This window comes from Agelaius phoeniceus, chromosome 6, assembly GCF_051311805.1.
Source record: "Agelaius phoeniceus isolate bAgePho1 chromosome 6, bAgePho1.hap1, whole genome shotgun sequence".
Classification (NCBI taxonomy): Eukaryota; Metazoa; Chordata; class Aves; order Passeriformes; family Icteridae; genus Agelaius; species Agelaius phoeniceus.
In genome coordinates this window covers 2,186,874-2,210,615 of record NC_135270.1, presented here as the reverse complement: position 1 = coordinate 2,210,615, position 23,742 = coordinate 2,186,874, and the positions used below count along the sequence as shown (strand labels likewise).

Sequence of the window (23,742 nt, the reverse complement as noted above, 5' to 3'; positions counted from 1 at the left end):
GGGAATGTGAAAACTATGAAGATAAAAGCAGAGCACAGCAAAAGGAGCCACCAGGAACAAACTATGCAGCCCTTTGAAGGGTGGAAAACAAGGAAAAGCTCACATGTGGAAATGATTGTGATGAGTCCACTTCTGGAAGGATGTGTGGAAAATACAGAACTACACCGTGAGGGATGATTGAAGAGAAACTCACCCGCTGCTGCCAAACAAAGACTTGGCCAAATTCCGTCACAGGGAGGAGCTACAGGGGATGTGCTGGGCTGTATTTGGAGGTGAAAATCTCACCCTTCACTGCCACATGCAATGAGGTTTGCTAGAAAGGGCAATCAAAGTTAGCTGTACTTATCCCTAATGTTTCTCCTTTAACCTAGTGCATCAAGAGTCCTCCAGGTGTTGAAAGGGCAGGGAAGTTTCTTTTTCTGCTTCCTGAAAGTCTTTGAAATCCACTTGCCAGCCACTCCCCCAGGCAAACGTGAGAACCTGCCCCAGTGTTATTCTGTGACCAGGTTGCCAACGCAGCATCACTCCAAAACATCGTCACCACCACGAAACACACACGCACGAAACAGCAAACAAAGAGCTCACAGAGCTGAGACAAAAGGACAGAGCCACACACAGCCAGCTCCAAGGGTGAATTCTTGAGTGCCTGCATCTGTAAATAAAGTCAGAGGCCAGCTGAGACACCAGTTAGCAGGCTTTCCAAAGTCACCAAACAAAATTCAACAGAAAAATGGAAAAATGGGCTCCACTGACAAATAACAGAAAGCAGTACTTTTCCAGGTTTGTCAAGGGACACCACCATTCCAGTGGGTTTGGGGCTACAGGAAAACAGCAAGCCACAGAAATATCCTAAAAGTAGAGGACAAGTTGGACAAGTGACCAAATATTTGTTTTAAAAAATAAGAAGTATGCACCCGAAATATGTGCCAAAGAAAGTAGATTACACAAGTGTTACAGCACACCATGAATGAATCCATGGAGGCTTAAGCACTTGCCTGAGCAAATCCTGCTCTAAAAGGCATGTTCATTTTGTCTAAAAAGCAGCAAGACCTCTGCAACACTAATTTGAGCACTTAAAGGAACTTTAAGAATCTGAAAATATGGAATGATGATCATCAATATGCTACAACACTACCTGGGTCTCTAATGAGATACCAATAGGGCACTTTTGCTCACTTTTTTGTTACATGGAAGACATTTTTTTTTGTTCTGCTTCTTTCCAAGATGTGCAACTATTTGGTCCTTATTAGTGTTCATATACTCTAGGGAAAGAAACTTGAAGTAGAAGGCATGAATTATCCTGTTATCTGCTGAGTTAAACTTTGCATTACGTTCCATTTATATTCCAAATAAAGTTCAAAAAGTTTAGTAAATCTCTTTAATAAGGGCACATTACAGTCCTAGAAAGTTTTTCATGCCACTGAACACAAGAACAATTCTCCTATACAGCTATTTGATAAGAACATCAAGAACAAACTATGGTGCCAATATTTCTCTCAATGGAAGCTTGGGTAGGCTTTAGAAAGCTTTGCTTCTTGAAAACAGAACATTTAAACCAACTGGAAGCAAGATGAGATCTATGCCAAGTTTGAGAATCATTCTTAAACAGCAATTTTTTTTTTTTTTTAACACAAACATGTGCCCTCCTCAAAGGCAGCAGAGGTGTGCACAATTAATGGAGTTCAAACCATGTATTGTCTTGGAAAAAAAAATCTTCTCTTCTTCTCCTCAGTCTCTTTCCTATATTCCACTTCCTCCAGACTTCCTGGCAAGTTTAACTGGAGACATTGCTGGGTCTCTGCCAATTTTACATAAATTATCAGTTTGACAACAACTTGGACACGTAAGTGTTCAGCTCTGGCAAAGTCAGGTGATGGTGGTGAATGAGTTCCTGAGAGATTTGTGTATCTGAAACACTTCTATATTTGTCCATCTGGAAACCCAGAGGCACATGGGCCAGCAAGGGGAAAGGGAAAAGAGTCAGAGGTCTGCCTGAGTTACTCTTCTTTGTAATAAAAGAGATTTTTTTTTTTTAATGGCACAATAAATACTGAAAAACTCCACTGTATAGCTCCAGAGATGAAAGTAATAAGTTGCTTATTTTTCTGGCTTCTGGGTTTCAGTGCCAAAGCCAGATTTTTTTCATCAAGTTTTTATGTAGATTTATGAAAGAAATGACCCAACACAGCTTAATCCAAAAATACTCTGTCACAAAGTCTCTTCTTCCACATGAAGGTTGCAGTGTAACACATTTAAAACAGCACTCTTCACACTTCCTGCCTCTCCCACCTCTCCTTCAGGAATACTCACTTTGTGAGCTGATTCCTAACCCACAAAAGCAGAAATGTTTATGAAGCCACAAGTTGTATGGCATCAGCAATCCCAAATCGCTCTTCTGGGGCAAATACTCAGCTTTGAGACCCAGCAGATTCCCCAGGCCTGGACCTTTGCCCCAACATAAATGCCACCACAGAGCAGAGGGACAGGACACACAGATGGAAACTGTCAGCCAGGAAAGGCCTGGAGCACTGACCATGGCAACCCAGTTCCAATGATCATCAAAACTGCTGTCCAAACTCATCCAGCTGTCCACAGATGATGCAAAGGACTCATGTGTCATTACAAACCAAACTGCTGGGCACCAAACCCAGCATTCTGTCCTGTCAAGGTACCAGAGCAGAGCCCTGATGATCCTGCCCTGAACAGTGCCCGTTTCCCACGTGCTCCTTGAAAACCTGCAAAAACCCATCAGTCAGAGCAGAATTCTTGGGAGAAACACACAGAGAAAGGACAGTCAGAAAAGCTGCACAATCGCATCAGCTGTATCCAATTATTGAAATTTGCTCTAAAATGGTGAGTTGATAATCCCCACCAGGAATGGGAATGTAGAAACAGTTTCTCCAATAGTTGACTGCAGTAATCTTCTCCTCTGCTGGGCTTTTTTCCCCTCATCATCTTATTCTTGATAATGACAAAAGCGTTTGAGTAAGACAAATAAAGAGCCACTCCAGCTAAGAAAATAAAGTAGGCATTTGCTAAGGAAGAGTCTCATGGTCAAGTCAGATAAATGAGGACAGGAATTACCTCATTCAACAAATAATGCCAAGTACAGTAATTGAGACCTCATTATTGCCAGCTGGGATAGTTTAAACAGACTGAACTAGATTTTAAAATGCTCTAACAGGGAAATACCCATCTTTCTTCAGACTGTCTCCTGGCCAGACAAGCTGACCATGTTGCACATGTCTCAGAGGGAGAAAAATGTATTTACATAAATACATTTCTATTTCTCACAAAGTGAGTACTCCTAAATTTTCTAACAGAAGCGGAACAGAAAATCCCAACACGAACCCAAACTAGCACGAACTCTTTGTCTTTCTACTTAAAATAGGAATATCCAGTTGCTGCCCTTGTATTTCTAAAGGGCAAATCACTTCTAGTCCTTCTAGAATTTGGACCCAAACTGCATAGAAAGCGTTTGACAACACTTTGAACAGATTGTTCTTTAATTACAGCACATTTCCAGGAATTCTAATGTTTTATGTGACAAGCCCCTCTAAGAAGTCACTGAACCTGACTTGCCAGGTTTCTAAAATAAACAACAATATTCAGAGGCTGGTTTGGTCATTGCAGTGAAAATATATTTTAAAATAAGAAAAAATAAAGAAGAAAGTCTATAAAAACAGGAAGAAAACAACACTATTTGTAATAGAAACTTCCAAGCCATAGTAAATTTGGTATAGATTAAAAACACAGTAAAATGTTACTGTAGGCAGCAAATTTGCCTAATATTCTGGGACTTTATCAGATTGATAAGGAAAAAAAGCTATTCCAGTTATCAGAGGCTTCTAAGATCACAAACATGTGTAAATTTCTGGGTTTATGAATTTGGGCCACGTCCTGACTATAACACCAAAATATTCTTAAGTACATTGAGGGCACAGTGTTGATACTGAGTTTTTTCCATTTAGCTCATGGAATTAATTTCATCAATAAAAAAACCAATTTGCAAATGCCAAGATTACATGAAATGCCTTGGCAACAACACACATTGGGAAAGGAAACAGAGGAATAAATGGGCCTCCTGTTTCTTAGTCAACAATTCTAGAACTTCAAACTGGAAACTGCAAACTAGTCAAGACCAGGTTAAAAAAATATGAACCTCCAAAACAAACATCTGATTTTTTTTTTTTTTTTTTTTGCAATCTATTCTAGACCACAGATTCTATCCCTGAAAAAATGACCAGGCCATTCAAGTCTGTGGGCAAAATAGATATTATTTTCCAAGGTTATATAAAAACTAATAAGCCAGTAGCCAAAGTGCAGCAGAAAGCCCAAAACTCAAGGAGATTTAAAATACAATTATCAGAGGTCCTTGAATGAAAGATAAAAATATCAGCAGCACTCAAACCAAAGCCAACTTGCTGCCACTCTCAAAGATACAATACGTATGCACAACATAAAGGATGAAAGTTTTGATATTTTAATAGATGATTTTGCTTCAAATTGGAACTGAACTCCTAAATTGTGTAATGCTCCAAGAAAAATCCACAGATGACAAAGAAATCCATTCACAACAAGTTAAGGAAAAAAAAAACTAACCAAACCAGTTCAAGGAAACTATAAAATAACAGCTTTGAAGACAGAAAAAAACATTCTTACAAAAGAAAAAAAAAGGAAAAAAGTTAAAATAAAAGTTTATTAGCTTTATTTTTTCCTGTTTTTTCTAGGAAGTAACTTTTCCTTCTCACTTCACCTGATAAATATTCTGCAGTACAGTATTATTTAAAAATTTCTACCAGTCTTTTTGATTTTGTCCATTTTGGTCAGGCAAATTGTAAAAGGTAAAGGCACTTTAAGGAAGTTTCCAAGATAAAAAGAACTTGAGATCAAGAATAATAGTGATTTCTGAGTTCTCTGGTAGTCTTATTTCATTCACCCTTGAAATCCTGCATCAATCCCAAATGGGTAATAAAAATTTTAGAGTTTTCTGAGTAGCCCTGTATCAAGAACACATCCAATCTTTCAAATACATGGATTCCATTCACTTATTTTTTAGCTGACACAGAAAGGAATTAAGGCAAAAGGCTTCAACTGTATAGCAATTCTGAGGTGCTCATTAAGTACCTCCCTAGGAAAGTGATTTCAGAGACATGGTGCCAAAAGATGCTGCCTGGGAATCACCAAAATTCCTTCCCAGTGCTACAGCAACTGCCCATGGGAGGATGGATTTCCCTCCCAGCCACCCAGGGAACAACTGCTCAGGATTTAGCGATGTGCCTGCTGCACTGAACTGCCTTGTACCTGTGGAAAACAGAGCCCACCAGCATCTGCAAGGAAATCCCAGCCAGAGCCACCCCCAACACTACAACCATCTGCCTCAGCTGCTTGGACTCATGAATGGGCCCCGTGAAAGGCAGCAGAGAACGTCAGCACCTTGGGCCCCAAGAGACTGCCTTGTGAGTTCTCCCTCCCAAGGGGATCTCTCTCCTGCTCTCTGAGCAGCCTACTGGCACCATTCCTGCACAATTCCTGCACTAGTAAACTCCAGCACAGCTCCAGCACAGGGCCACGAGCTGCTCTGACATCAGCAGCTGACCCACAAGTGCATCTGACACAGCAGACACTGAATAACAGCTTCTCAAATGGCAGCAGGCTGAAAAGGTTACAAATTCTCAATGTGCTGCCTAAGAAATACCTTTTTGCAAGTGCAAAAGAGAAAGTGTGACCTGAACAGAGAGGGGAGAAAGACAAATCCTTGCAGGCATGGGTCCTCAAACAATCCTGCACTTTACTCATGAAGAACCTGCTATCAGGCAGCTCTTGAATCAAATTAAACTATAAACCAGGAACTTGAGCATCAGCTAAAATAAATTTGAAATAATACCAAACACAACAGAAACTATCAATCTTCTTTGGGGCAGAGACTGAAATGTCAGACTATTTTTTTAGGTAATTAATATTCCAGACTAACAAAGCCTGAAGATGCTGTTTTGATCTGTATTCTTCTGCAGAATGGATTAAAAAAGAAATTACATTTCTCAACATCTGGTGAAAGATCAGGTTTCCAAGGAGATGGAGTCTGGGCCTTGGATAAGTAGCCTTACTGCATATTTCCAACAAATTGAGGTAAAAAAGGCAGGTGCCATATGCAGTTAATGGCAGTGAGTTACCCTGATACCCACCCCATTCAGTGTGCAGCTCAATTTAACAGATATCACAGGTTATCTGACAAGGTTCAGAGTCATTAAATACAAATAAAACTAATTGGATAATCACAACTGAGATTTCTTCCTCACACAAAAAAACCCTCAAAACTTTAAATAGGCTTTCTAAATAACCCAATACACCAACTCTTAGAGAGAAAAGCCTTCTGATTTTTTAAGTGCATAATTTTTCTGCTTCAATGTCTTGTATTTCAACTATGTAACACCAGCCTGGATTTGATGTGACTAAAGCTGGAACACATTTCCTACTGCAGTGCAAGACCACCACACCCATATAGACATACACACACCCCACAGGCAGAGCACTCCTTTGCTTTGCTTCATCCATCTACTGCCCTAAACCTACCTACAGCAACTCTCAGAGACACTGAAAGCTTTTTCACCAGGTTTGAAGATGCCATCAACCACCCCATTTGCATCTCCAAGCACCTCCAAAACACAGATTGTGATTTCTGTGGGTTCATGAGCAGAATGCTCAATAACCAAATTTCAAAAGTTGGTAACTGAGTTCCAGTCAGCATCATCCAGTCAGCAACTGCATTTATCAAAATCAATTATTTCAGGCTGAAGCTCTCAAAATATGATGACAGCCAAAAGTTAAAGTTTCAAAACATGTTTACTGTATCAAAGTAAATAGAGAAAGCTTAAATATTGCATTCTGTAAACTTAGTGAGAACCAAAAAGCTACACCAGATTAAAAATATGTAGTTATTTTGGGCTTCTCTTTGCAGTCATTTGCACATGATATGCCTTTATACAGCTTTTATTGAAGACAACTAACTTCAGAGAACTTCCTAACACTTGGGGATACAAGCAGCTGCCTTTCACTACTTTTCTTCCCTTTTTTAGAAACAGAACTATGGACATAACTGAGGGTAAATGTTAAGAATGAAAAGCATGCAGGTTACAGAACTGAAAGTCACTACAGGATGCACACCAAATTTACTTTGTTTCATTTAACAATAATGTATTCCTTCAGGTTTTCCTGTAGTTCCTGTCAAAGTATAACAACTCAGGCAATGGGCCCCATGCTGAAAACAGCTTAAAATGTTACATTTGAGCATGGAAAGAGCACTTCTGTACTCATGTAAACTAAATAACCTACATGTCTCCTGGGATTTCCAGCATCCTGGATATCAATTCCCTTGGAAAGCCTGCCTAACTCACCTGCAGCTCTCACAGTCTCAGCTTTGCCATCAGTCCTGCACAGCTTCAAAGGACTCTGTGCAACTCTAAGCTCCACCAAATAAACCCAATAAATGCTCTCCGTTCTCACTCCTGGTTGCCCAAAAGAATCCTTGAGAGCAGGTATTTGAAGGAGAAAAACAAATCTCCTTTAAAGCCCCCCTACAAACATCACCTTCCTAATACATCCTTAGCAAGGGTCCCCAAACACAGCAGGTGTTGGTGTGGTGACAGGGACGTGGCAGCAGCCCCTAATTCCAGCTGTGGCTTTGTGGAGTCCCAGCTCCAGCCACCTCAGCTTCCTGACACCAAACCAAGCAGCTTTCTTCGTGTTCTCTGTGGTGCTTCTTGCTTGTCTGCTCTCCCAAGGAGCTTCTTTCACAGAGCTTGATCCCTCACAGCCCCACACACCACAGCTGGCATCCAAAGAGACAATGGAAATGCACGGTGTGGAAGAGAATATGGGATAAAACAGCATAAAACCCCAATGAAATGCTGTGGCTGTAGATTATTTTACACGCTCAATTTCTACAAGCAGGGGTAAAAACCCAGGAACGGTCATGAGAAGCACAAACCCACAGAAGTCAGGAGGAGTAAAGCCTTTCTCCTTAATAAGCAGCTGTGGTTTAGAGTAACCGGAGAGAGGTCTGTAGTTCCTGATGCTTCAAAGAGCTATTTACATTTGCATATTCCTGGAGGATACAGAACATACATTATGGAGAGGGCAGAGTTTAACCTCAGCCTTCTGCAAGACCGTTTACAGACACAGTTAGCTGGAATTAATACTTAATTGGAACAAACACGCTTTCTTTTCTCCCTTACAGACTTAGCTGCAGCCTGTGTATTATCAGTCACTCACATTTAAAAAGCCCTTTTGATAAAAGAAGGTATAAACAGACAGGACAGGTACTTTAATTACGAGTATGTTTAAAAAGAAATGTAGTATTTTGAATGTTGAAGTTCCAGAATTTAAAAAAATGAATCTACTTAAAGACTGAATTTTGAAGAGATTAGATCACATTCTGCAGCTGACCCTTTCTACCTCACACACTAAGGAAATACTTTAAAATTCCAGTAGGCATATTTGCTTCCAAGGCAAGAAAACACACCCACTTGTTCCTTCACCGTTGTTTTTCAAGCACGAAAACCTTCCCAAAACTGCTATCATCGAGGCACTGGAGTAACAGAAACCTCAGCAATTCAAAATGCAAAGTGATTCCCTTGCCTCCCCAAGCGCAAAATCCTGATCTCGGGAAGCCGCCTCGGTGTTCCCGCTGTGTTCCGTTCTCTGCTGGAGGAAAACCTTCCTTCCCTTGCCACAGGCAGGGGCACACAGGTGTCCGCCAGGGCAGCGGGAGCGCCCGGGGCCGAGGGGGATCCCCCGGGAACAGCCCCGGCAGTGCCCGGGATGCTCCGTGCGGCCCCGGGCCGGCACCTGCCCGCGGGCGGGACGGGCCAGGGCGCCACACGAGCGGGGAATTCCCAAATACCGCCATCCTCCTGCCTTCCACACGGGGCCTCCCCCATCCCGGAGCGGCCGGCGGAGACCCCGGGGCCCCGCTCGGCCAGGGCCGGGGAAGGGGCTCCGTCCCCTCCGTGAGGGCCGCCCGAGCCTCCCCGCGCCTGGGGGCGACTCGCACCAGGGAGGGGGCACAGCCCGGCACGCCCCCCCAGCCCCCCGACCGCCCCTGCCCGAGCGGGACCCCGGCCCGGCTCTGCCCTCCGCGGGTGCGGGCCCGCCTGCCGGCCCCGTCCCCCCGGCGCCGCCACACCGCCGGGCCAGCCAGCCCGCCCCGGGGCCGCTCCGTAACGGGGCCCCCGCCGCGGTCCCTGCTCCCGGAGACACAGCCCGGCACCGCCGCCGGGGGGGTCCCAGCGCCGCCATCTCCCGGGCCGGGTCCCCCTCGCACCGCCCCCGGCCCCTCCCGGGATTCCCCCGGCCCCCGGGGGCGGCGGCTCCGCCGGGGCCCCGCTGCCCCCGACCCCCCCCCCCGGCCCCCAGCGCCCCCCGCCCGCCGCCCCTGGCTCTCACCGCGGCTCCGCGCGCCCCTCGCCGCGCCGCGCCCGGCCGAAGGGAGGGCGGGCGGGGGTCGCGGCCCCCCGGCAGCGCCGCACGCCCGGCGCAGGCAGCCCCCGTCCCTGACCTACTTTCCGCCTGGCTTGCCACCCGACGGCGCACCACTAACCTACTTTCCAGCCAATGGCACCCTCCCCCGGCCCCGCACCGGACGCGCCCGCCCGCCAACGGCAGAGCGGCTCCGCGCCCGCCTCGCCCAATGGGCGGCCGCCGAGCGGGCAACACCCGCCCCCCCGAGCGCCGGCAAATCCCCGGGCGGCCCCGCGGCCGCGGCCAATCGGAAGCGCGGCTCCGGGCCCTGGTCCCGCCCCCCAGCCGGGGGCGGAGCTGAGGGGCGGCGGGGGGGCGACGCCGGGACCCGGATGTGGCGGTGGCGGTGGGGTTGGCGGGGGTGCCCGGGGCGGCGGGGAGGGTTCGGCCTCGCCCGCGATGCTTGCCCCGGCGGCGCCGCCGCCCGCGGTACCGCCCGCTGCCCGCCCCTCTGCTGGGGCTCGCCCGTGCCGCTGCGTCACCGCCGCGTGACGTCATCCGCGGCCGTGACGTCACGCGGCGAGGTGTGAAGGTCATGGCGGCGCTGCCCCAGCGTGGCCGTCGTCCCCGCGCTTCGTCCCCCTCCTTCCCTCGGCGGTGGAACGTCGCCTGGACACCGCCCCGGTGCCTTGGGGAGCGGTGCCGTGCTGGGAGCCACCGTCCGCCTTTAGAGTCAGCTTCTGTCCCCTCAGCGCACGGGCCCCTCAGCGCACGGGCCCTTCGCCCTCGAGCCGCCCTGCCTGAGGGAGGCCATGGTGCCCTTCAGCCCAGCCGCCGGTCCCCGGTGCCGCGGAGCCCCGCCTGGGGTGTGTGGGGGTCACAGCTCCCTGCCGAGGAGGCTGTGCTGCGTCACTGTCCTGGTTTAGGGCAAATCTGGGAGAAAACCTCCAGAAGGGGCCCCTCCAGAAAGCAAACCCACATGTGCCCTCCCCCCAGCTGGGTCGGGAAGGATTCCTCAGAGAGAAGTGGAAAGAACCTTTTTATTTAACAGGCACAGCACCCCCAGCACACAAAATGAACAATACCAGGTGACACCACTCTGTCACCACTCTGAAATGATGACAAATTCAGAAAATCTCTCTCAGGGGTGGTCGCTCTGTTCTCAGTCCCTCCTGTGCTGGGGTAGCTGCTGCAGCCACAAGGTGCAAACTCTCGGTGTTTCCCAGGTCCCAGTCCGGAGCAGGCTCGAGTAGGCCCAAAAAAGGGAAAGGAGAAACAGTCCAGGGAAAAATTTGGACTGCTTAGCTAAACTAACCAGCAGAAGCGAAGAGCAAGAGCAAAGCAGAAGCAAAAGCCAAGCAAAAAGCAAAAGCAGCACCATGCACTGCCCTGTCTGTGTGTCCCACCAGCCGTGGGGGAGCGGCTGATAGCAAAACCAAAACAAAACATCGGCTCTTCAGAGCCAGCCTTGAAGGCACAGAACATGATATCCAGCATGAACAGAACACAGGAATGGGGATACAGCATCACAATGTCACCCTAGGGCATTCACACACCGCAGCCTCGAGCCCTCGGCCTCCAGCTGGGCTTGGTGTGCGATGCTGGCACAGCGTCCCTGTCACTGACGGGGCACAACACCGGAGCTGCTCAGGGCATCCGTTCTGTTCGGGTGTGCAAAAGGCCAGCAGTGAGTGTGAAAAGCTATCCCCTGCACCGTGTTCCGGTCTAAATTTAGACAATCCACGCAGCAGCGTACAGGGGACGTGTTGCAAGAGCATAATCACAGCGGTGCTGCTTTCAAATGCAAATATTTGCTAAACGTGATTGCGTGATCGCTGCATCAGATTATCATTGCCACATCCTCATTGTCTTAACATTTCCTGCCCTGTGATGCCACGTCCCAGAGGTTTGGTTTACGTTTCCCAGGGTAACATCACCGGGGCAGAGTGGATTGCAGCACGGCGTGGTTGTGGTTATCCCAATCCACCGGCGCAGGACGTGGGCTCAGCCCGGGACAGCATCAACAGCTCCTTTCCACCTCATTGAGTGTGGACTAAACACAGGCAACAAGTGGCCCCTGCTGGATACAAACTCACTGTTCACACCAGGGTGCTCCTACTCGGGAGAAACCCTCCAGCAGAACGAGGTAAGTGAAGCACCGTACATGAGCAGGATGGAAATGTGTACCGTGAAGGGAGAGCAGAAGATGCATCCTTTTATTTCCAGCAAAATGGTGCTGCTTTGATTTGTTTTAGCACACAGAAGTTATGGAGGTGGAGAAGTCTCCTTGACTACTTCTTTCAACTCAGCCTTTGTAGTTTTGCTCATTGTTTCCACCCATCTATAGAAATAATCTTCCTTATGGAGTCAGTCACATAGTGTCTGTTTTAATGAGCCCAGTGCCTGTTGTAGGGAATGATGCCAAGAGTAATGATCTTTTGCTATTTCTGTAGGAGAGCAGCTTAGTAGGCCATATGTCAGATTTCCCAGTGAGCCATTGTTTTGAGTTGTTTTCACACCGTAGTTTCTATTCGTGAGATATTAAAGGAAATAACAGCATCTGGTTAACCAAATTCCCAATTTCACCATATAATGATGTATATCAGTCCTGTGTTCTGTGACTTCCCTTGAAACAGATTGACAGGTGAGTGCAGGCAGTTTCTATCTGCAGGTGAATCAGGCATCTTATACCTTGAAATTTTAAAGGTGAGGAGCTAGGAAACAACAATTTTAAATTTGACAAGACCCAGTTCAGCTCCTGACACCAAAAAAGTTTGCACCACCCTTCTACCACACCTTTCAAGAGACAAAAGGCCAACAGGAGAGGTGAGGCTTGACCAAAGGCAGAGTATTTTCCCCTTGCAAGGTACTTGAGGGAGCACTTGAAGTAGAGCACCCCACAAATCGTGGGAGCTGCTGGGCAGACCAGCTCAGTTGTGCTCAGCTGGTGTGTCTGATACAAGAGCTGAAGCATTTCCTCACCCATGCAGCTCTCACCTGATTCATTTTCAGAATTTATGCTTTTTCTTTCTAAGAATGTAGTAAATTAGATCTTGGGCACAGCTGCCTGCTTAGCTATGTTAATGGTTACACCATGTTTAAACACCATGTTTGGCTTACAATGACAATTTAAAAGCAGGAAAAGGGTGTGCTGTGTGGCAGTTGTACTGCAAATTGTGGTTTATTAATAGAATATTGGAAAATGTAGCTCATGTTCCGACTGATTACTGTATTGACATTGGAATGCTACAGTAAAAACTTTCCATGTCTTAGGATTTTGACTTTGTGTCAAGAAGAGTGGCAGATACGATCTCCATTAAATGCAGCCTACCTAAGGTATGCTAAGGCCATATCAGTGGTTTCACTTTAGAATCTGCAAGCTTTTAAATCCAGGTAACTGTTTCCCTGCAGAAAAAGGATTCTGGTTTCTCGGCTGATAACCCAAAAACTGATAGTTTTTGGGGTTTTTTTTTATTTGTTTGTTTGTTTGGATTTTTTGGGGTTGCCTTCAAGCAGTCTTGATATATCTCTGGAACAGCCACAGATGTTCAGAAGTAACCAGCCAAATCAGTTCTTTGATGTTTTCATTTTGTTTTCTCTCAAGCATGATTCGTGACCCCAGTTCATGGCACAGAGGACACAGATCTCTGAGTCTTTGGAGGGTGAAATTTTGTGAAATGGTTTGAAGATACAATTATATGTGTTTGTTTTTCAATGTCTTCCAAAATATGTGCAAGATAGGATATCTATTTTAGCACCTAGCTGTGGATCCAACTGCTTCAGAGCATTTTAACCAGCTGCTCTTTGTTTATAGGTTTTCAGCCATGGAAATACTGACTAATTACTGGAAATACTGATTAATACTGATTAATTAACCTGTCTTACCCTTTTATCCAACCTCTTTCTCCATTTCTCTCTAGACATACAAGCTATGATCTTGTATCTTCTTTGAGAAGTCAATGTTCACAGAAAATTATCAAAACTTAATTTGAATCTCTGGATCTCTTGTTCTGTCTGTACATTAAAAACTCCAGAGATTATTGGGGTTATTTCTGACCCTGTTACACAGAGTTGGTGCCTTGCTTCAACCCAGTTGTGAGGGCAGAAGAAGCTGCAAACTTTGGCTTGAATTGTTTGCAGACTGATGCAAAAAATCACGCAGTGGTGACCTGTGGACCGTGGTCTGTCACAGCTCCTGTGTGGCTGGCTCAGACCTTTTCAAAATAAAGTCTTTATCAAAATAAGCTCTTCCAGACTCATTCTTTTCCCAGTTCATCAAATTCTTGAGTTATTACAAAACCTAAGCTAGGGAAATATTAGGTTTTCCTGCTTTTGTTTGTATAAACACTTGCTGCTTTAAAGGGTGTACCTCCTACCACAATGTTTTCCACATTTGAGCATTAATTTCATAAATATAAAGCAATAAATATTGACTTTTTCATGTGCCTGCTTCCTTCTGAGCTTTTTTAAACTCATCCCTCTTCCTCCTGGCCTTCATCATAATTTAAAGGGCTAAAAGCTTGTTTCAAGCAAAAAGAGAAGACTCTTATCCAATCCATTGATTTCAGCCCTGTGGTCTCTGAGAGCACCAATTAATATCCAGAGACTCCATGGGAATTCCCAGGAGTTGGCAATCCACTGCCTGGCAGCATAGCAGGAACAGGAAAAAGAATCTGAGGAGGAAAATGAGGCTAAAGCCAGGGAATTAAGAAACTCTTAAGTACTTCTTTGCAATATATTTTCGATCTTTACAGAAGGTTCAGGACAAAAAAATTCTGTCTTTATGTGGATTTGACCCTAATGAAGGTTAAAGCACTTCCGAGTTTCTACTTTATTAAAAATATATGGAATTGAGTTTGTATCTCAAAGTCTGGAAGGCTGAACTGGAAGAAGACATGGTAAACTGTAAATATGTTAAGAAAATTTTAGTGAATATAAAATATTAAGCTGAAAATTCTAAAAGGCTACAGCCTTTTCATATGGCAGCTTATTGTTTTGTTTTGTTTTGTTTTTCCTGGGATTTTGTTAAATTGTTTCCTAGAGTTCATTCATGGAGTAATTTTGAGTCAACACCATATTTATTGCTTAGATTTTTTTAATGCATCACATACAAACCTAAGAGTTGGCTGGTGTGAGATTCTTCCCTCCCTCCACAAAAATAATAAAGAATTCCAGAAGCTTTTTTGTTAGAAGAGAATTGGGCCAAAGACACACTTAAAAATTGCTGACAGTGTTTCTTCAGGGTTTACTGAGGACATTCAGGGTAGAGTTTTGCTGCCTTTTTCTTTGTAGGGGTCTTAAAATTTTCTAAGTTCCATTAAACACCAAAACTTTTCCTTTTGGTACTGAAATTAACAGAGAATGGGTTTCAACCAGCCTCAATTTGCTTGTTCTAAAGGGTAAATAAGAAGCAGAAACAGTTGAACAGAAAAGTATAGCTGGGATTATAAATGTCATTTAAACAGTATTTTTTAACTAAACAGTCACACACTGTATTAATTAAATAAGTATAGTATCCTCCCTTTTGCAGATTGGGAAACCAGGCCTGGAGATTAATGAGTTGGTCAGGATTACACCCACATATTAAACCACAATTAGAACTGGAGCAACTCATGGCAGCCTTCTAAACAGTTTGGGGAGTCACTCAGCACCTCCACTTGGTTTTCCATATCAGTTACACAAAACATTTTACTTTCACAAGGAAATGTTGAGGCTTAGGGCATATTTTGAAAAGAAGCTTTGCAAACTGTAAAAGTTAGGGGCCTGATTCTCTTTTCAGTTAGTGGTGATAGGAGCTCTAATAGGAGCCTAACAATCCATGGTGGGAGGATGGATTTCCAGATTCACAGGCTGTAAGAGGAGAGTGGGACAGTGACTTGATTTTTTTGGTGTTTCATCTTGCAAATATTCTAGACCTTATTCTGGAGTTTTTGCTTCATTCTTACACAGTCTAAATTCAGCATTGGTTCATGCTTGCAGTGGGGCCTGCAAGCTCTCAGGGTCAAACACATGGCACAGGCTGCTCTTCCCCTCAGCATGACACCTTTCTGTCCAGGGTTCTCAGGTTAAGATGCCTTCAAAGCCATGAGTGGCTGTAGCCAGGACAAAAGGGAAACAGCAATGAATCTTTCATGTTTGATGCTAAGCTACAACTTCTCCGTTGTCTATTAATTAAGCAATCTATTAATAGTGCTTTGGTACATACTAATGTTAGACAAAAACCACTTTTGTTGCTAGAGAAAAAGCTGCTATTTAAAAACCAGAGCAAAAGCAAACTAATTCTGAGACTTATGAGTATATCAGCCAGTAGGTGTGCCTGGAGTGTTGTAAATGGGAAAGGTGGGAGGACTCTGTCTTGTTATTAGTACATGTAGAAAGACAGGAAGTACTTAGGGAAGGTTTCCCTCTTGTTCTGAGTTCCAGGAAAGTTATTCAGCCAAACACATGAATCACAAAGCAGACTAGAAGGGAGTTTCTGTGTGGCATGAAAATAACAATCTTGGAGCCTGAGAAGTGAAACAGTTTGATGCTTTTGTTCCGCTGCAGATTTTTCATGGCAAATAGCAACCCCACGAATATCTGACAATGAAATGTCTTAGTGCATGAAATGTGAAGTTTATATAAGAGACAGTGTCTTACTCATCAGCTGCTCTATTTTAAGCCCTGCTCAGCATGAGGGCTTTCATTTTGTGATCTATTTGGACGGCAGCTGGTACATTCGAGTTTTACATTAGCTGACATCTTTACAATCTAAATGATACTTAACATAATCCTGTAAAACCTATTCTCATACTTGTGCTCAGTCACTCACATTTCACCTTAATGTCTTCTCTTTCCCCATGGACATTTTCTGTCCATTTCAGGTTAAAAATGGTCAATGTATCAACAGCATTAAAGGGATGTTTTGTGGTGATGTGATCAAATATATATATATACAGCATATGTCATAAAATGGATGTGCCATTTTGATGACTGCAAAAGGCAATGAAAAGGAATCCATAGTAACATATGTTGGGGACAAATTCCAGCAACTAGCACAAATAACAAAAAAGATTGTATGTATTAATAATTATATACAAAGATGAGCTACATGCATGATTTAGATTCACTTGGAAATATTTACATCGTGAAGGATGAAATGAACGCCAAGTTGCAACCTAATTCCAAAATCCAACAATTATCAAGTAGTTTGCCTCTTGCCATGAAGTCCTAGGACTTCATCTATCTGTTCATGCAAAAAGAAAAGTCTTTTCCATCTTTGTGGATTTTAAATCCCAGTCAGCTCTAAACAAATGACAAAACAGTCCTAAGAGAAGCTGAAGTTACCTGTTCCTGGAGATGCTTGGGAACAAGGCTGATGAGGAGAAAGGACAAAATAAGGCAGTGTTGAGGGGTGGCAGGCACTGGACCCTGGTCCAGTGGGATTCCCTTGTGATGTTTTTCCCTGAATCCCACACCTTTTACACTCTCCCTTGGCCCCCCAGCCCCTGGACCCTGCTCAGGAGCTGTGCTCTGGGGTTGTCAACTGCAAACTGCAGCTGGGAGGTGTCAGGATGTCCCACTGATGACTTCAGGTGCTGGAAGGGTGATTTGACTCTTCTCAGCAGCAAAACTTGCCTAGGAAAGGTGGAAAGCTGCTTTTCTTCACACATTTTGTTTCCCACGTGAGCAGCCTGGCATCCATTGTGTTCTGTGTGTTTAGCCAGCTAAAGATTCCAATTGCTTCTTGAAATCTTAAGCACCAGTGTCACACTAGATGTATTCTCACCCAGACTGCTGCTACAGTCCCTTGGGTTTGAAGGGAGGGATTTAACAAAGGAAAAGAAGGGGATTTAACCACTCCTTGTTCCCCATGAGTGGTGGCCAGGAGGTTCTGCACCACTGGAGTCCTTCAGCTTTGCTGTTGTGCTGGACTTGCAGCCACCACTCGCTCCTCCTGCAGTTGCCCAAACAGTTTGAGCTCAAAGTAAAGCTACAAAGCTCCCTCCAACATCTGAGCCAGGTCCCACCCTCTCCACACCCACCCCATGGCTTCATGAATCTGCTCATTAATTACATACACATCGCTGGGCGTGGCACAAGTGTGAACTGTTCTTGCACTTCTTTGATATCAAGGGGATGTTTATATTTCCATAGGTGACCACAACAATGAAAATTAAGGCCTTTATACAATGATTTCGACTCATATAACGTATTATTCTGTGCTTTGTGAGCAATTATTTTTTTCTTTTTACTTCAGAAAAAAATCCCAGTAGTTCTCAGCGTGGTGAGCAAAAAGATGATCATCAAAGCAACCTCTTACATACAGTGTTTATCTTAAACATGACACAGACCTGTGCCCTCACCATGTGTTTGGAGACAAGAAGGGCAGGGAAGGACTAGTCTGGACCATAGGCAGACTGCTCTTAAGTCAGTCCTGCTGATGTTTCTTGAAAGTGTGACCCAGCAGCTTGACCATGGAGTCAGAGGGAGTGGAGGGAGCATCATAAAGCATTCATTGCTGCCAGAGAAGCGAGGGGCTCTGAGGGAGCCCAGGGCAGGGCAGGGGGTACACTCTAAGCAGATGGTTATGTCTTGCTCTGAGTGCTACAGATTTCTCTAGAATATGTTAATCAGAACATTCTAATGACCAAAACAATGCAATTTTTTTTTCAATAAGAAATGCCAGTGGGCAGTTTCACTTCTTGTCCAGTATTACTTCAGTGATTTTCACATGATTCCAGTGAAATTTAAGATCCTCTGTGTATGCAGGTTGTGTATTTATAAGCTTTATGTCCTACAAACCAATGTTTGAAACAGAGATGGAGAAGTGATGCATGAGATTACAGAGGAGTCTTAACAACTTAATGACAGACAAACATGCAACACCCAGCAAAATAAAACCCTGTTCTGTGCTTCCTCACCCACTCCTCCTGCAGGCTCCTTGGCCAGAGAGCCCAGCCTTGGTGTGATACCCACAGCTCTCTTCCATCTATGGAAAGAAATTCTATGTTAGAATTCTTTCCTGCCTTCTCAGGAGGGTAATCCTTTTAGGTATGTGGCTTCCTACTGTTGTTTTACACCTGATCTTTTAATTAATTCTAACTCCAAGGTGGAAGTAGCAGCTTGGGGTAGCCAATTATTTTGAGTTTCCTTAGGTTTCATTCCATAGCCCTTATGCTGTGTCATGCTGAATCGTGTCAATGGCATAAAACAACATAAAGCATCCTTTTAAATATTTTAAAGTATCTCAGGATTCTCCACTGCAATACAAGATAAAAATGAAAATCCTTGCTCTTTTTGCCAGTTCTGTTGTGGTACACCTAATTCTTTTTTCACATTATCTTTTTGTTTGTGATTTTAGGTACTAGCTTGAGGTTCAGAGGGTAAAAGGCTAAAACACCACAAATAACAATTTAAGTTAATCAGTAATTATATTAATTGGCCAATGTGAAGATTTTGCATTAATAAAAAACCACAGACTTCTAATACTTGGCATGTATTCAGACATTTCTACCTGTTGCATTTGGTATTTCTCATGAGTATTGAGTTCCCAAATAGAAATCACACACTTATTGGAAATATGAGGTGTAGCCAAGCTTCTCTTGGCACACTTGAAATGCATTCTGCATATCTCACGTAACCCTGTGGAATCCATCTGGGTTTTGTAATAATCTGTGGGTTTGTGTAATGAATGTACCCTAACTCAGCATATCTGCAAAGGTATGCAAGGTAGCTCTGAAAATGAAAGTACAAAGAAAATGACCAAAAAATTGCAAGAAAATGTTGTCCAGATAGTATCTTCATTTTTCATGGCATTGACCCGATCCTGAAATTTAAATTTAGTTTTAAAAATTGAATTTAAAATTTAGTGAATACCTGAAAAACAATTGTGGCAAATGGGGAAAATAGATGATGGCATGATGAACAAATCAGAGCTGTGAGAGACAGTAAGTGTGTATTTCATTCAGCTAACATGGACCCAGAATGTCTCATTCTTTTGACCTACAATTAGTGCTGGAAGGCAGTTCTGATTCTGCAGTTATCAGAGAGATGATAAAGAAAAGAAGTGAGCTAAAGAAAAGAAAGTGGTCACACAGTGAGGTCTGAGCAGTTTGTCTGGTGGTGCCAAAGCTACAGGAGTGAGACAGTATCTGTCTGATTGTGCTGGCAAATTTTGACTCTTTGAGTCACCCTGCGCCTGGGTAATGCACACAGTGTGCACATAGGTTGTTGAGTTTTTTCCTATTATATTCATTATTATGTCTTCCAAGTAATGTAATTTGCTGAGACAAGTTATTGAAGAGATTTTTTCCTGTTGTTGGTGCTGTTTTGCTGATTACCTAAGGAATGCCTGTGTTTTCCTTTTCACCCAAGGGTGTCTCTTTCTGAGGATGGCTGTGTTTGGGGACTGCAGCTGTGCTTGGTTAAACAGTGTTTTGTGGCTTGTCCCAGGCAAGGCAGTTAAATATGCACATGCCTTATTATTATGGGGCAGCAGATAGGTCAGTAAATCATCAGGTGAGTGTTTCCTTGTGTGAGGTGTTTCAGTGTGTGATAAACTGGGGCTGCCAGCAGAGGATGAGCAAACACTCTGATGGTGCTTGGTGCAGACTAACTCAGATGTCACTGGCCACGTGTTGCATAATCTCCACAACTGCAATCCATGAAAACCCTGCTTCTTCAAAGGGGCCTTTTCCAGTCTTTTCATGCATATTGTTACTCTTGCTATTCTCATAGTAACCATTTTTACCTCTTGTCTCTGCTTTTAAACTAGTTCAGAGCACTCGGGGCTTGAAAAACAAACCTTTAAAGGTCTTTCCCTTCATTTCCTGGGAGAAGCCATGGTAAATGCCATATGCTTTTAAGCAATTAAAAGGCTTTGTGACTTTGTTTTTTATGTTGTTAGTGCAGGTGGTACAGATTCAATGGGCTTTCATGTGTAGCAAATTCATCATATATCTATTTTCTGTCTCCCAGCACCTCTGTGAGTTTGATGTAGGGCTCTGAGTAGCTCTTCATATTTCCATGGTTACAGGTAGTCACAGGGGTTCTGTTAACCCCCAAAGGCAGAGTGATTATGTCTCTTTTTTTTATCATAAGCATAAAATGAACAAATTAGACTGTAGCTATGAAAATATTGTTTGAAACACTTCAATAAAAACTTTTAATTTTCACTCACTCAAGAAGTGTTGGAGCCTTTTGCCACAATTATGGCTACGTCACACTTTTTGTACAGATGAGTTTTTACCTGAAAACCCGAAGGCTCTTTTTTCTTTCCCTTTTAAATCTGATTGGATTTACAGCCCATTTTGATTTTACAGCAGTGGCTTTAGAGCAAACAATGCAGGTTCAGAGCTATGCTGTGATTAAATAATCAGCAGTGACCACTAGCCATCAGTGTGTGTACTATTGCTTATTGTTAAAAACAGAACAAGTGGAGGTGAGAAGCACTTCAGCTTGCTGAAGAGCACAGATGCAGCCACATCACATCAGATTTTCAGATCTCAAATTGCTGCATTTCTTTCTAACAAGAGACTGGCAGAAAGTCCCTTCTGACTTTCAGATCTCACCTCTTGTTAAAGCCCAGATTCTTCCCAGAAAGTCAAGTGCAGAGACCTGCACCTTCTGTGAGTGGAAAAGAGCTGTGTTGTATGAACTTGTCTGACCATGCAGTGTCCATCCACAAACATCAAAAACGGAGAGATCTGACAAATCAAATTAAAACAAACGATGGATCATGGTCAGATGACTTGTTTGAAGGATGGAGTTTTGCACCTTGGCTAAAGGAGCTTTGCAGAATAGGTTTATATGCATTGATAGTTACTGTGGCATTGTTAGTGACAGTGCCTTGTATACTTCACTGTGCACAGGCAATGATGATCAAGCCTGTCAAAGAAGGTTCTTCAGTTCAAGAGAGAGGGGGAAATGTGGGAAATGGATTTGTAGAGAGTTGTCAGGGCCTGAGAGAAGGCTCACACAGTGTGCATCTGTGTGCAAGCTTTGAGACAAGAAATACTGACTTAGAAATGCCATGGAATAGGAGAGATACTGTTGAGAGAGAAATGGAGCTAGAAACAAGTTTCAAAAGATGGCCTTGCAAATAAGACTGGATACTTTGGAGAAACAGAACTATGAAAGATGCATTGTAGTGGGACCCATGAGGGGTAATTTTAGATGATTGGCTTTAAGACATTTACAACATGATGTGGCTAAAGCTGACAGGCCAAGAAACACTTATAGTGTACTGTAATTAGGAAATAATTAGCTTCTGATTGTGATGGAGTGAATTATAACATCTGTATTGTCTCATGAGAGATTGTAACATAGAATTATAACATCTGTATTGTCTCATCTGTATTCTCTCTCACCCTTCTCATGAGACTGAAAATGGAATAAAAGTTTTTAAAATGTCTCTCAGTTGCCCCATCTCTGGGTCAGGCAAAGAGCATTATCCAACAGATGCAGCTATATCCACATCAGATTTTCAGATCTCAAATTGCTGCATTTCTTTCTAACAAAAGACTGGCAGAAAGTCCCTTCTGACTTTCAGATCTCACCTCTTGTTAAAGCCTAGATTCTTCCCAGAAAATCAAGTGCAGAGAGCTGCACCTTCTGTGAGTGGAAAAGAGCTGTTAGAGACCCTTAATAGGAGAAGGCAGCTGCAAGGAGCAGTGTTTTTTCTGAGAGGCTTTCCCAGACTGAAGCAATAGCAGGTTTTCCTCTGTGGAATAGACTCAGGTAGCTGTGAATTGTTGTGGTATCCTGTGCTGAAGAGCTCCAAATCAAAGGGAGGTTTCTGCATCTTCCCTGGACAGAACAGGCAGTGAGCTGCTGAGGGCAGGGAAGTGAGAGGGAGTGATAAAGGAAAGCTGGAAAAAAGTCTCTAATGGCAAGAGAATATCTTGTCTACTGAAAAGGTTTTGTACAGTGGTAGAAGCATTGACTGACACTGGAGAAAGAGTGAAAGAAAGCTCTGAGACTCTCTTACCACCTTTACAGAGTAACTGCTTCAATGCACACAGCAAAAGAATCTTCCTAATTGAGGAGGAGAAAATGCCTCCTTTTCCTTTCTTTTCTTTCTTTTTGGCAGGTTTCTTTTTAGCTGGAGGTACTACATTTGCCAAATCTCCAAGCCAGTGGAGGCATAAGCTGATTCTATGGTAAAGTAGCAGGTAACACAGTAAAATGATGTTTTAATAGCACAGGTATAGGAGAAAGAAATATATCACTGGGGGAAAGGGACCAAAAGACACCTATTATATTCTATCTGCTCACGTGGAAGATGGACAATAGTACAAGAGAACAGTCTTTATCCTCAAAGTGAATTTTGAATGGTAATGAGTGTTCAGAATGGCAGTGGAGTGCATTGGCACACAGGTTATATTCAGACATAAAGTGTCAGAAATGCTGAATATTTTATTATAAAACAGATTTAAACACTTCCAAGCAGAAACATGGTCCATGTATGAAGTACTGGGAAATGGAAACCCTCTGGAGTGGTGTTTGAGCTGGCTACTCCCCACGGGTACCTCACTGTGCTGGGTTTTAGGTTAGATGGTCAGGCAGTGTCTGTGGCTGGGGTGTTTTGGGTGCCAGTGACCATTTCACACACGTGTGAAACAGCAGTTCTGCAGAACAAGCACCAAGATCCTGCTTCCAGCCTGGCAGCCAGGCCAGCTGGGAGTCCAGGGAGCAGGGGCTGGGGATGTGAACCTGCCTGACAGGGCTGTGGCAGGGTGCCACAAGTGCCACCAAGCAGCGGGAAAGGAGCACGGCAGCACAAAGAACAGGGTTTGCTGCTGAGAGTTTTGACAGCACATTTCAGACCCACCTGTGACTTTTCCAGGTGGATCAGGTGCCAGGAGATGGCAGCTCTTGGACCTCAGGATTTTCTTTCTGCCAGGTTTAAAATTCTTAGGAGCTTGCTTGCTCCCAAGGTATGTTTGGGCCTTTTTCAAGTAATAATTCAATTTAAATTTCCAATTTAAAGTTGGTGGCTGCTGCTCCCTTCATCACAGTTTCCTCCTAGCAGTGCAGTCACAAAGAGATGAGAATGTCCTCTCCCTTTTTCTGTGCCTGTGTTTTTATTGAAACAGAGTGGTTTGGTTCAAACTCTTGGGCAGTGCATCTGTAAGAACAGCAGAGCAGGATACTCAGAGTGTTCAGGCAGTCATTGCCAAGGTAACAAAGTTAGAAAAGGAAAATATTAGGTAGATGCATAATCAGTGTGGAATCGTTCTGGGATCCTGTAAATTGGCATGATAAATACAAATTGTATGTCAAACCAATTCTTCTGTCTCC

At 43.9% G+C, this 23,742-nt stretch overlaps 1 protein-coding gene across 9 annotated transcripts in view; it reads right to left on the bottom strand.

Moving 5' to 3' along the window:
* BMAL1 (basic helix-loop-helix ARNT like 1) overlaps positions 1-9,725 on the bottom strand; it is a 51,220-nt gene extending 41,495 nt beyond the window's left edge. For 5 of the 9 annotated variants that reach the window (XM_054634533.2, XM_077179489.1, XM_077179490.1 and 2 more), the window contains exon 1: positions 9,445-9,592. The gene's annotated coding sequence lies outside the window, so the exon portion shown is untranslated. The other 4 variants (XM_077179486.1, XM_077179487.1, XM_077179484.1 and 1 more) reach the window with 4 other exon arrangements.
* Positions 9,726-23,742: the final 14,017 nt, after the last annotated feature.